Raw genomic sequence first — 14,732 nt, forward strand, 5'->3', positions numbered from 1 at the left:
TGCAGAGGACTGGGGGACATTGGTAGGGAGTTGCCCTTTCCCTGGAGGACAGGATTTAGTAGTTGGATTTAGTGTTGATTGTGCCCCTCCCCTGCCTCTTTCCCTTACGTGTTTTTTTCTGTTTCTGGTAACGCTTTTCACACAGAATATATCACTGGTCAAGATGCCTGCCCGGATAATAGAGTTGTTAACTGAATTCAACCTTGGTTAATTCCACGTTTACTTTAAAGTTGGTGACATCATGCCCCAGTTGGGGGTTATGTCTGTAACCGCCACAGAAGCAGTTCTGTGCGTTACGCCTGCAGACGGCTCTGAATCTGTCAAGGAAAGAGCAAGATAAATATTTCCTTATAAATATAAAAGGAAGAGTTAAACATTTATTGTTTAGAAACGAAGCTGATAAGCATATTACATTGTCTGAGGCACCAGAAGTAAGCAAATTAATTACATGCAAATAACTGTTGCTTATGAAGTGTGGGATAATAATAGTCTCTGTTTGGATGTTTATGGTAAGTTTATTTACATGGCTCAATTTTCTGCTACTTTTCCTGTGGAAAACGAAAAATACTTGGTTCCCTTTGCCTTCCTTTCAGAAATACTTTATAGAAATTGTGGAAACCGTTCCTTTGACTTGCTATTATTGCCTTGCCAAAGGCAATTCTAAAGACAGTATTTGTGTACACACGGTGAAGAAAGAACTGTTAGAACTGTTAATTGTTTGTGTTTCTTTCCTGCCTTAAACAAGTGGCTGCCATCATCAGCTTCCTTATGTAATATAGAGGTTCTTATTATTGAATTGAATTATTGCACTCATGTCATTCAGTCCAGATTGACTTTCATGAACACTTTTGATGTCAGCTTCTTGGTAAACTTCAGAAGTTTCCTCTCTCAAAGCAACACAGGGAACCGAGCGGTTCACATTGACAGTGTGGTCCATGGTGTGGGTCTCTGCCGTTTCTGCTAACGAGTGGTTGGGTTCATTTTGAAAAGATGGCTCTAAACTCTGCCTAGTGCTCTATACACTCCAGAGAACTAACTCCCTGCATCCCGCTGTGCCTCTCCATGCTGCTGTATGTGTGTGTTCCTTGAGGTACGTCAGAGGTGATGAGGTGAGTTCTTTCATTCTTTCAAGATAATCAGTTCTTGTGGGTCATGAACTTGGATTGTGTACTGGATGCCTCATAAGCCAAGGAACATTTTGGTTGGGATAAGGAGTAATTGTTTTTCTAGCCAACTTTCCAGGCTAGGCTTATCCATGGAATGCCTCCCTGAATAGGATGAGTCTCACCCCTACTATGTTACTATTTTGTTTACTCTCCGTATGCTAAGTCTCAGGCATTTTGCTCACCTCTATGCATTTTCATCAACAACCCTGACATTTTGACATAATTGGAAACTATTATCTTACAGCATGCAAAACATTGTGGTTCTTCACCTGCTGTTCACAAAACAGGAAGTAGAGTGGAAATGGACTTCTGCTTTAATTTTTGTGGGGGAAGGAATTTTAACATCTAATCAATAGGGAAAACAGCATTTTGTATCTGGGATTAGTTTGTGTCAGTTACTCTTCAACCTCATTTTGCCATCTAGTGGTTACATGTGGGTTAGGGTGCAGGAGAACATGGGGGTGGCGTAGGAAGGTTGAACCACTGAACTCTGGAAATCAGGATCTTGCCTTAGGGGACTCTCTTGGCCAGTCCTCTCCATCGATTGCCATGGTAGAGATTAGGGTTCAAAAGGCTGGTGGCCAAATAGTTTCTTACTGTGTTTCTGGTGGGTGAGGGGTGAGGGCAGTACACACATACACACCGTGGGGATCCACTGTTCAGCTTTTCCTCCTTTCAGATTGAGATTCCCAGGTAGAGAAATTATACTACCTTTAATAATCCTGATTAAAAGAAAGAGAAAAATCTGCTGGTAGATTTTGAGGAGAGAATCGATTTTCTTATTACAGAAAAGGATGAGAGACATAACCACCTTGTGTTTGCAAATTATTTGCTTTCAGTCTGTGATGCTTTCAGGAGTTTGAGAAATAGGGTATTTAACTTCTCAACTTATGACTGATAGGATCTTGGTGAAAGTGCTCCAGCCTAATGGAAGTTTAAAATGCAGTACTCAGAATTGCTGGATCATACTTGGCAGTGATTTGTATGTCTACAGATTATGAAACCTCAGCATAGAGAATGTCCTAATTTAAAAATTTCCAATTTTAATTCCTTGGCCTGCTGTGAGGAACAGCTATCCCTTCTGTAGTCTCCTGTAGTAGAATGTAAATTCCTCAACCGCAGGTGAGTTTCTGGTCAGGGCCAACCAAACTGAGCTTTAGGGAGTTTCTCCCTCTGGGACTTCTCAGAGAATTACTAACATGTCCTTCACCCTTGACTTTGTTCTTCATTGACGTCTAAATGCCATTTGTTATTCCAAGCAGCCATAGCCTGTGCCACGAACTGGAGTACATACCTTGGGAAGAAGGAACTCAGAACAAATGGTGCTCACTCTGTGCTAATATTTTATATTTATTATGTAGGCACTCATACGGTTCTTCTAAAAATCCCTGGAGCTTCTATAGGTTTGCCTAAGTATGCATAAACTTAGTGTTCAGAAATTTGCTGCTGTGGAAATTATAAATCAGGAAACTGATTTAATAGTTGTGGCTTTAAGACTTGTTTAACCTAACTTCCAGGTTCCTTCAGCTACATTCTACCTAAGTGTGTTTTCTTGTTAGTCCACAACCATTTTATTGGTGCTTGTTGTGTATATTTAGTTCTGAATGGGTTATACCAGGATTTAAAGTTAATTTTGATAAAATTGCTTACAATGAATATCTTCTTAATTTTTGTGTTTTCCTCCTCTTCACTAACCAAAAGTTACCTTATGAATGTTATACAGATGTGTGTATCTGAGAACCCTGACTTGATATGAGTCAAAAGCTGATTAGGGGGGATGGTAGAACTATTGATGTCTTTGGAAAGTCTGAAGAGGCAGGGAAAGTGTGAACCAAGACAGAGACGACTTGGGAATGGGGATTGCGGTAATTAATAATATGGATTAAGAAAAACAGTGATGAAGGAGAAAGAAAGAGTATATTGATTTAGTTGGTGCAAGGGTACTGGGACAATGGAGTCTTAGAATATTAGAGAAAGAATTGATAGAAACATGACTTTTCATGTCTTTTAATCTACTTTAACAGTGTTTTTGCCTTGGACCTAAAATAATGACCAAGTGTAAAAGTTACTGTGAAATCATAATCTGAATATTTAAACTATTTCACTAAGTATTTTTATTTTATTTATTTATTTTTTTTGCGGTACGCGGGCCTCTCACTGTTGTGGCCTCTCCCGTTGCGGAGCACAGGCTCCGGACACACAGGCTCAGCGGCCATGGCTCACAGGCCCAGCCGCTCCGCGGCATGTGGGATCTTCCCGGACCAGGGCACGAACCCGTGTCCCCTGCATCGGCAGGCGGACTCTCAACGACTGTGCCACCAGGGAAGCCCTCACTAAGTATTTTTAAAGCAAATCTTCTACTTTGTATTTCAATAAGCCATTTTCCAAGTTTTGCTAAGGTAAATGATTTTATTAGATATTGAGCCCAATATGTTTTCCATAATTAAAAAAATTTTCCAGATTAAAAAATTGAGATATATTTCACATACCGTAAAATTCATCATTTTGAAGTGTAAATTCAGTAATTTTTAGCATACTCATAAGGTTGTGTATCTGTTATCGATACCTAATTTCAGAACATTGTTCATCATCCCCAAAGGGAACTTGGTCATTGGCAGTAACCCACCATTAGTAGTCATTCCCATTCTTCCTTCTCCTCAGCTTTTGTCTACTTTCTGTCTCTATGGATTCATCAATTTTGGACATTTGATATAAATGGAGTAGTATAATACGTGATCTTTTGTGGCTGACTTCTTTCACTTAGTGTAGTGTTTACAAGGTTCATGCATGTTACATCATGTATCAACACTTCATACCTTTTGATTGCCTGATAGTATCCCGTTGTATGGTCATTTGATTTTTCCGTTCATTGGTTGATGGACATCTACGTTGTTTCCACTTTTTAGTTGTTATGAATAATGCTGCTATGAACATTCATGTACATGGTTTTGCATGAAGATATATTTACAATTTCAGTTAACCTAGGACTGGAAGTTTTGGGTCATATGGCAAGTCTATTTTTAACTTTTTGAGGAACTGCCTAACTGTTTTCCAGTTGGCTGCACAATTTTATATTCCCACTATATTGCTTATGTTATTTGAAATTAAGTGACATACTGTTAAAAATAAGTTTATCAGGACTTCCCTGGTGGCACAGTGGTTAAGAATCCACCTGCTGATGCAGAGGACATGGATTTGAGCCCTGGTCCGGGGAGATCCCGCATGCCGTGGAGTAACTAAGCCTGTGTGCCACAGCTACTGAGCCTGTGCTCTAGAGCCTGTGAGCCACAACTACTGAGCCCTAGAGCCCATGCTCCGCAACAAGAGAAGCCACTGCAATGAGAAGCCCACGCACCACAACGAAGAGTAGCTCCTGCTCGCTGCAACTAGAGAAAGTCTGCGTGCAGCAACGAAGACCCAACGCAGCCAAAAATAAATAAATAAGTTTATCTGTGCTTTGTTTCCTGCCCTTCTGGGCATCACGTTTACTGGTATGAGTTATTACCTGAAGTTTTGAAAGGTAACAGAATTTTAGGGCTCGAGGGATTCTAATGGATTCATCTTCTCACTGAAATAGAAGGTCCCTGAGGTCAGGCATTTTGCTCACTGCTGTATCCACTCCTCTGAGGTCAGGGCTATAAAATACTAGGTGCTCAGTATGTGTTTCTGAATGAATGAATCTTTTCAGATAACTCTGTTTTAATGAGAAAAATGATGCTCAGAGAAGTCATGTGACTTCCGAAAGGTCACAGTGTTAACGGCAGAGCAACAGCTAGGATACTTTCCTCGCCAGTATCTTACCATCACAATTGTCTTGAATTCACAATTCTTCCTGAGTTTGCTGGTCCACTGCTGACCTGGTACAGCATTTTCTGGCAGTTTTGCAGCTTTGCTTTGGGGGTTTATTGACGTTTAGTGAGTGTTTTTTGTTCTTGTGAAGTCATTTACATGTTTGCTGCTGAGGCCAGCATTCATAAAAGGAGAGAAACATTTAAATAACTGCATTTTACCTAGGGAAGATAAATTACAGTTGCCCATCAATAAATAGATAACTTTCATAGCTGCCAGGATTATTAGATTGTGGAAGACAATAAATTTGTCCCCTCCCTTGTGAGTCACTTGCCTTAAAAATTCACAACTAATTATCTGGAAGTGAGACAAGTTACTGCAGATTTGCAATCTATTTACTAGTATTCCTTTCTTTCTTAATCACCCTTGTGGGTGGAAGAATCCATTTTATCAGTCTTTCCTCCATACTCTGCTCTTCCAGAGTAATATACGTATAAATTAAATGTAGCTTAGCGTAAGTAAGCATAGATTAGCCTGTACTGGAGGCAATGCTCTTGGAGCCACATTTGCATGTTAAGTGGAATTGTGTGCCCTGATGGATAGGTTTATAGACTGGACCCATAATGAAGTCGAGACACACTGTGCAAAGGCTGTAGGCTGTAGGCTGTAGGTGGAAATCTAGGGCCTTTGAAGGCAAAAAATATATATTACACCTCCTTTGACAAAGCCTTTATTTTATAAGGCCTTATGGGAAACAGTTGGTTCAATTACTTTAGTTACAACTCATTCCAGGAAACAGAATATCAAGACATTATTTGAAGGTATTGAGATTAACCCCTTTTTGTAACTTTTCATCAGCTGATTGATAGCTGGTATCAGGTTTAGTAGATTATTATGAATTTTGGTCATATTTGTCCAAATCTGTGGAACATATCATAGGGAGGATCATAAGGCTATTAAGGGCCTAATTGTATTTCTGATCTACTACATCCCTGTACTATTTGGAGTTAAGGGTAAGAAAATATAAAAATTTTCCTTCTTGCTAAGGTAAGAAATAAAGGATTTTTTTTTTTTTTTTTTTTGGATTAGCGTGGGGTGGTAGGGAAGAAGACCCAGGCTTTTGTTTAGAACATTTATATTCAGATTTTGGTTCCATGGTTAACTAGTTGTGCCATCTTTAAATCACAGAACTTCACCAAGGCTAACTTTACTCATTTGTAAAATGTGGATAATAATAATTCCTTACAACGTAGATTTGTATACGTTGAGATACTCTGTGGAACACATAGTAGGCATTCAGTAGTTGTCAGTGGAATCTGAACCTGGGGTTCCTTGGATCGCTTTAATAAAGTTTTGCTATATGCATACATATGTGTACATATATACATACAGCACATGCACGCACACCCTCCTACCCTAGCTGTCTCCACTCCACATCTTGTTTCCAGTAGGATTTAACTGGTTAGGTGGTTGACAAGTTAACTCTTAAATGTATGTGGATAATCGGAGCCTTTAAAAATTATCTTCACATGTTGTTTCCTGTAAAGACTTGCTCATAGCTGCTGTAAATCTGTCAAGTGCTTTCCATTCTCTGCCGGTTTCTGTCAATACCACCCCTACTACTTACGTTATCAAAGTTGGAAATCTTTCCTGCCTTCTCTTTGCTTTGTGATTTTGCTGCCTAGCAGGCTATTTTTATGCAAAGTTAGTACTGCATAAAAGATAGTTGATGCTGATGTAAGGTGGAAAATTTATTAGTCAACAGATTACTGAGGTGCTAATAAAGCTTTTAATCATGTCCTTTTATACTCAGAAATACAGTATAATCCCAATTTTAAAGTTTTTTTTTCATGTTTAATTCTTACTTTCTAATAGTCCTGTAAATGCTAAGCTTATAAAATAAGGTCTCTTTTACCTAGATGGTGTAAGTGACAAGACCTTTGTATTCCATTAACAGCAGGATGCCAGCAGGATATCAGGTGTGGGTAAACAAAAAAACCTCTAGCAGCCTGAATCTGAGGATATGGTAGATTGGATTATTGTTCAGCAAGTATTCATTCCCAGCCCGCTCCACCACCACGCGGCCCTGCCTCTATGAGAGCAATATGCTTCCTGCTATCATTGGTATTGGGGTTAGACATGTGGCTTACCACGGGCAGTGCAAGGTTCACAGATATACCACTAGCAAAGGCTTGAACTGTGCTTGTGCATTTGGACTAGGTCTTTTGCTGAATCCCAGATAACCAGCATATATGTGAGCAAGCTTACTAAGTCTTGAGGTGGTTTGTTACTCAGTATTATTGTGGCAGTAACTAACAGATACAAAGAGATGCTGATTTCTTTTAAAGATTTTCTTTGGGCACTGATTTGGGAGCCTTAACTTTCCCTGTAGAATCAGAACACTTTATTGTTTGATTGTACCTATTTTAATGCCATTTTTGTCTCTGTTCAGGATTAAAAGCTCAGTTAAAAGGAATGCTGACAATTCAGATCTGGAAGAAGGGCGCTGGTTGACCCTGGTTGTCTATGCAAACCTGTCTATACTTGGAAGCTGTTTCTAGGAAAAGATAATGGCCAGTGACTCCTTTCTTGTTGGTATTTCCTTAGTGGTTAAAAGGTCAGTGAATACACAAAGACAGTCTCTTTAATTATGGAAAGAGCCTATTAAAATTCCATTTTGTCTTTAGAAGTAAACATATAAAGGAACCTGGAGGAGGCCTAACACCTCTTTAAAATAATGGTCTTGGGCTAATTCTTTCACTGTGCCTCCAGCATCATTAGATGCCAATCCTACTGTGTAGGTTCATTTGCAAACAAAACTGATTAGAGAGGGGAGGCTGTGTGCAGAAGACTTCCCTAAAGCAGAGTTTCAGACACCTGCCCATTGTTTAAACCCATAACCCTCAGCAGTACTTTTATTTATTTTCCCTCTACCTAGAAAAAAAATGGGGGAAAAAAGATTGTTTATTTCAAAGGGTATTAGAACTCACCCTTCAAAAGAGAACACTGAAAAAAAGAGAAAAAAGGATATTGTGTAAAAAGCTCAGAAGGTTTTCAGAATTTCCCTTTCTTGCCTATTATAAACATGATCTTTCCCTTTGCTCTGAGCTCCCCCCTCTGGCATTCATGGTATATTTCTCTTTCTATTATTACAAACTTCAAAGCTCCCCCACCATGTCATTTTGCAAACCCTCTAGACTGTAAGTGATGGTTCCGGCTGCTTTTATTTCCTAGAGTTTGGCTGGGGTTGTGGATTAAGGAAGGCAGAGGAACTGCCTGGAACATTTATTAACTTTTAATTCAGTGAAGAAAAAATCGGAAACCCAATGCACCATTGATGTTGCTTCAAAGATGCTTTGAGCTTGTTTAACCATTTTTTAAGGCTTGTGTGCCAGGACTGAAATGAGGTGCCTTTTCACAGACCTCAGGATTGTGCTGTCATAATAGACAGATCCATATGGCTCTTTGTTTTTGCAATTAAAGCTTTATCCTTATTCTTTTTCTGCTTAAATGGCTATCTTTGTTCTGATGAAGACTGATTCCTTTATATTGTAAGTAAACTCCTAACTACTGAATCATATTTTCTTTAAAAAGACATTGGTAATGCCCAATTAATTTAGCACTGTTTAGGAATCTGATTTTCAGTGTAGCTTAATTTTTCAGAAAACAAAATCTCATCCCTTTAAAGCACCAAAGGTTGTATTTTAACATTTTTAAACAGAAAATTTTGTATAATACATTTCTCAAATTGGGTCTGTAGGGGAGGAAGAAGTTTTCCTTTTCTTCAGGGTCCCTGGCTGGGTCTGAACATTAAACTGACAGAGACAGATTAATAGGAGAAAAACATCCAAATTTGTTTAAAGTTGGGTGTTTTTTTTTTTTTTGCCGTACGCGGGCCTCTCACTGTTGTGGCCTCTCCCGTTGCAGAGGCTCCGGACGCGCAGGCTCAGCGGCCATGGCTCACGGGCCCAGCTGCTCCGCGGCATGTGGGGTCCTCCCGGACCGGGGCACAAACCTGTGTCCCCTGCATCGGCAGGCGGACTCTCAACCACTGCGCCACCAGGGAAGCCCTAAAGTTGGTTTTATGCAGTAAGGGAACCCTCATAAGGAAATGAAGACTCATAGACGTGGCAAAACCTATTTGCTTTCTAATATTAGGTTGAACAAAGAGAGGCCATTATGGAAAAGTGACTCAACTATGTGAGGAGGCCAAAGGAAAATAAGAATTTTTCCCCCCCCCGGCTGCGCTGCATGGCTTACGGTATCTTAGAGCCCTGACCAGGGATCAAACCCAGGCCCCAGCAGTGAAAGTGCTGAGTCCTAACCACTGGACAGCCAGGGAATTCCCGGTAAGAATTATTTTAACATGGTCTGTTTGTATAGAATCCCTTGCGTCTCAACTTCTCGTCCTTCATGATAAGAATGCTACTTTGCTTCTGGTATAGAGAGGACATCTTTCATATAAGAATTTCATCTCTTGCTTTTAAGAAAAAGAAGGAAGATCCAAGTGTTTTTCTTAGATTTGCTGTTTTTTAAATGCCTTTGGCTCAAAAGAAGTTAATATGCCAGAGTGGCATATTTTGTGGTGACATGCTCTGAACTCCTTCAGTCCCTTTTGTCACAAAATCCTGAACACATTGGGACTTTTCTTAATGACTGAAGGCCATGATTTTGAACCTGGTTAAGTGATGCTTCGTTTGAACTCTGCAGACCTGCCCCTTGTTGACTCTTTCGTGGTGTGTCAGTGGTCACCTTATCGCCTTTGGAGTCAGGTGCGGTGTTGCCCCCACTTTGAATCAGACCCAGACTTCCATGACTTTCTATCTCCTTGTCTGCTTTCCATGCCATGTGTCTTTTTTTCCCTTGCTCTGTGGTTGTAGGTTTCATATCTAGCTGTTTATCGTGTCTGTCTCACACAGGCTTCTCTTGCCTTCTGAGTTGCCCAACTACGGTGGTATAAACTGCAAAGGCAGGAAGCAAGGTGGTTAGAATTGTGTGTAGGATAAGTAAACAGCACTCTCTAGCATCAAGTGGTTGAGTTCGTAACTTTGAATTTTGTAACATAAGTAAATTTTGGCTGTGGATACGTCCCTTTTTCTTTCCTATTAAGTTCTCAGTGGTCTAGGTTGCCAGATAAATTAGGTATTATTAGGCTAACAATGGCATCACTTCACACTGGTCAGAATGGCCATCATCAAAAAATCTGCAAACAATAAATGCTGGAAAGGATGTGGTGAAAAAGGAACTGCTCCTGCACTGTTGGTGGGAATGTAAATTGATACCACCACTATGGAGAACAGTATGGAGGTTCCTTAAAGAACTAAAAAATAGAACTACCATGTGACCCAGCAATCCCACTACTGGATATATACCCTGAGAAAAGCATAATTCAAAAAGAGACGTGTACCCCTATGTTTATTGCAGCACTATTTACAATAGCTGACATGGAAGCAACCTAAATGTCCATCGACAGATGAATGGATAAAGAAGATGTGGCACATATATACAATGGAATATTACTCAGCCATAAAAAGAAACGAAATTGAGTTATTTGTAGTGAGGTGAATGGACCTATAGTCTGTCATACAGAGTGAAGTAAGTCAGAAATAGAAAAATAAATACTGTATGCTGACACATATATATGGAATCTAAAAAAAAAAAAAAAAGTACTGATGAACCTAGTGGCAGGGCAGGAATAAAGACATAGACGTAGAGAATGCACTTGAGGACCTGGGGTGGGGGGAGGGGGAAGCTGGGATGAAATGAGAGTAGCACTGACATATATACACTACCAAATGTAAAACAGTTAGCTAGTGGGAAGCAGCAGCATAGCACAGGGAGATCAGCTCTGTGCTTGGCGATGACCTAGAAGCATGGGATAGGGAGGGTGGGAGGGAGGCTCAAGAGGGAGGGGATATGGGGATATGTACATGCATATGGCTGATTCACTTTGTTGTACAACAGAAACTAACACAGTATTGTGAAGCAATTATACTCCAATAAAGATCGGTTAAAAGAAATGATACTTAAAACAGGTGATATATACACATACATACCACATCTTCCTTATCCATTCATCCATTGATGGACACTTAGGTTGCCGCGTTATTCACAATAGCCAAGGTATGGAAACTATGTCTTAATTTGTTCTTGTTGATCTTTTATTCCTAGGGTAGCGTAAGTGTTTGAATTATCTTAAGCAGCGTGTTTTCATGTGTTGTTAAAAGGAGACAATTTATTCTTGACAGTTGTTTTAAGAGGATGGTGCTCTTATATCAGCTTGATTGTTTTTGAAAATTTTTTTTTTTTTTTTTTTGCATCCAGACAAACTGGATATGAACTGGTCAAACCTTAAGTGGTCTGGGCCTTCCTTGTCCTTCTAACTCTCTCAACTGGCATGTCTGTACTTGCCCATCTATCCATCCTGAGTTTGGCCTTCTGATGAGAAGATCCTGAATTTGACTGTAACTGTCCTCTTTAGGCCAGCGCTACTGTTACGCATATGAATGATATTATTACCTTTGAGTCATTCTCCCTTACTCCTCATGTGGCATTAAGACTCATAAATGATGAAACACACTTTCCCCATAATCAAGACCAATACCCTTTTCCTTTTTCTCTTCTTTGTCTTTTTTTTTCCTGAGAGAAGGCAGTGTGGCCAATTAAAAAAATAAAAAGCCTAATATCATTCCAACCTCACGAGATAGTCTACTGGCCTAATCCTTCTTTACTAAGGCGGCAGAGGTCAGTTTTAGCAACCTGATAAGAGGACTAGGACTAACGTGTGAAGTAAACAGCCTTTGTATGTGAGTTCAGTGGCTTTCAGTTCTGTTTAATCAGTGTGTAGTTATTAACATGCACGACATGGAATGCACTATGCTGTACACAAGAAGTGACCCCACAATGAAGTCTCCCTCCCCTTTTAATTTAGCTTGTAGGAAATGCAGCCGATAGTTCTTTTGGCTTATGTTTATGATTGAGATCTCTTCTTTTTAATTTAGTGTCAACCTCCTGAAAGCATATGCCTCTATGTAAATTTGCCTGGCTGCCCTGTCTGTAAATTGAGGATAAATTAATAAAAATAGACATGAGTGTTTGTGGCTGGGGGTTGTATTGGAATGTGTGTGTGAGGAGCTACCATGAATCATTAAATTATATAATGATCATAATAAAGGTAGTCTTTAGGATTTCTGTTTATATTTTATTTCTCTTTAAACTTAGCATGTCCTGCAAATACATTAGAGGATTTCTTTTTAAATAAAGTACTGAGAATGTTTGCTCAAATTTATGGTATATGTTGTCCTTTTTTGGCTTTCATTTTGTGTTTCTCAAATCTACTATATTTATGTTGCTAGAGTTTTTACGTTTTTATTCTGATTATGGTTGATGATTTAATTACCCACCAGATGTTCAAGTATTTTACCTTTTGCTGTTATTTCATACGTGAGAGAAAAATGAGCTATAACCTTTCTCTGTGGTACAATTTTCTGCCTGGAAGAAATGGAAAAGTTTGGTAGCATCACTTTCTAGCTCTCTGAATGTACACATGTTCAACTATCTGGTGGTCACTTGTTGTTTGCTGCAAACTTGGTCCTAATGTTGGATAGTGAGGAAGAGTGTCTCTGGCCTCTTGGAGCTCACAATCTGTATGGGAGAAAAGGTCACTGATTTTTTTTTTTTTTATGCAGCAGGTTCTTATTAGTCATCAGTTTTATACACATCAGTGTATACGTGTCAATCCCAATCACCCAATTCATCACACCAACACCCCTACCCCCACCACGGCTTTCCCCCCTTGGTGTCCATACGTTTGTTCTCTACATCTGTGTCTCTGTTTCTGCCCTGCAAACCGGTGCATCTGTACCAGTTTTCTAGGTTCCACATATATGCGTTAATATACGATATTTGTTTTTCTCTTTCTGACTTCCTTCACTCTGTATGACAGTCTCTAGATCCATCCACGTTTCTACAAATGACCCAATTTTGTTCCTTTTTATGGCTGAGTAATATTCCATTGTATATATGTACCACATCTTCTTTATCCATTCATCTGTCAATGGGCTTTAAAAAAAATTTTTTTTTATTAGTTTCTGCTTTATAACAAAGTGAATCAGTCATACATATACATCTGTTCCCACATCCCTTCCCTCATGCATCTCCCTCCCTCCCACCCTCCCCATCCCACCCCTCCAGGCGGTCACAAAGCACCGAGCTGATCTCCCTGTGCTCTGCGGCTGCTTCCCACTATCTATCTACCTTACGTTTGGTAGTGTATATATGTCCATGCCTCTCTTTCGCTTTGTCACAGCTTACCCTTCCCCCTCCCCATATCCTCAAGTCCATTCTCAAGTAGGTCTGTGTCTTTATTCCCGTTTTACCCCTAGGTTCTTCATGTCATTTTAAAAAAAATTCCATATATATGTGTTAGCATACGGTATTTGTCTTTCTCTTTCTGACTTACTTCACTCTGTATGACAGACTCTAGGTCTATCCACCTCATTACAAATAGCTCAGTTTCGTTCCTTTTTATGGCTGAGTAATATTCCATTGTATATATGTACCACATTTTCTTTATCCATTCATCTGTCGATGGGCATTTAGGTTGCTTCCATGACCTGGCTATTGTAAATAGTGCTGCAATGAACATTGGGGTGCATGTGTCTTTTTGAATTATGGTTTTCTCTGGGTATATGCCCAGTAGTGGGATTGCTGGATCATATGGTAATTCTATTTTTAGTTTTTTAAGGAACCTCCATACTGTTCTCCATAGTGATTATGTCAATTTATATTCCCACCAGCAGTGCAAGAGGGTTCCCTTTTCTCCACACCCTCTCCAGCATTTGTTGTTTGTAGATTTCCTGATGATGCCCATTGTAACTGTTGTAAGGTGATACCTCATTGTAGTTTTGATTTGCATTTCTCTAATAATTAGCGATGTTGAGCAGCTTTTCATGTGCTCTTGGCCACCTGGATGTCTTCTTTGGAGAAATGTCTATTTAGGTCTTCTGCCCGTTTTTGGATTGGGTTGTTTGTTTCTTTAATATTGAGCTGCATGAGCTGTGTATATATTTTGGAGATTAATCCTTTGTCTGTTGATTCGTTTGCAAATATTTTCTCCCATTCTGAGGTTTCTCTTTTTGTCTTATTTATGGTTTCCTTTGCTTTGCAAAAGCTTTGATCAAAAAAGATCTTGCTGTGATTTATGTTAAAGAGTGTTCTTCCTATGGTTTCCTTGAAGAGTTTTATACTGTCTGGTCTTAAATTTAGGTCTCTAATCCATTTTGAGTTTTCTTGTGTGTGTATTGTGTTAGGGAGTGTTCTAATTTCATTCTTTTACCTGTTGCTGTCCAGTTTTCCCAGAACCATTTATTGAAGAGACTGTCTTTTCTCCATTGTATATCCTTGCCTCCTTTGTCATAGCTTAGTTGACCATAGGTGCGTGGGTTTATCTCTGGGCTTTCTATCCTGTTCCATTGATCTATGTTTCTCTTTTTCTGCCAGTACCATATTGTCTTGATTACTGCAGCTTTGTAGTATAGTCTGAAGTCAGGGAGTCTGATTCCTCCAGCTCCGTTTCTTTCCCTCAAGACTGCTTTTGCTATTCGGGGTTTTTGTGTCTCCATACAAATTTTAAGATTTTTTTGTTCTAGTTCCGTAAAAAATGCCATTGGTAATTTGATAGGGATTGCATTGAATCTGTAGATTGCTTTGGGTAGTATAGTCATTTTCACAATATTGATTCTTCCAATCCAAGAACATGGTATATCTCTCCATCTG

The 14,732-nt window shown here is 39.4% G+C and overlaps 1 protein-coding gene across 1 annotated transcript in view; it reads left to right on the forward strand.

Moving 5' to 3' along the window:
* Positions 1-14,732, forward strand: part of EXOC4 (exocyst complex component 4) — an 815,775-nt gene that overhangs the window by 165,490 nt on the left and 635,553 nt on the right. The window lies entirely within an intron of this gene.

The sequence above is a fragment of the Mesoplodon mirus genome (genome assembly GCF_964341445.2).
Source record: "Mesoplodon mirus genome assembly, chromosome: 9".
In the NCBI taxonomy this organism is placed as follows: Eukaryota; Metazoa; Chordata; class Mammalia; order Artiodactyla; family Ziphiidae; genus Mesoplodon; species Mesoplodon mirus.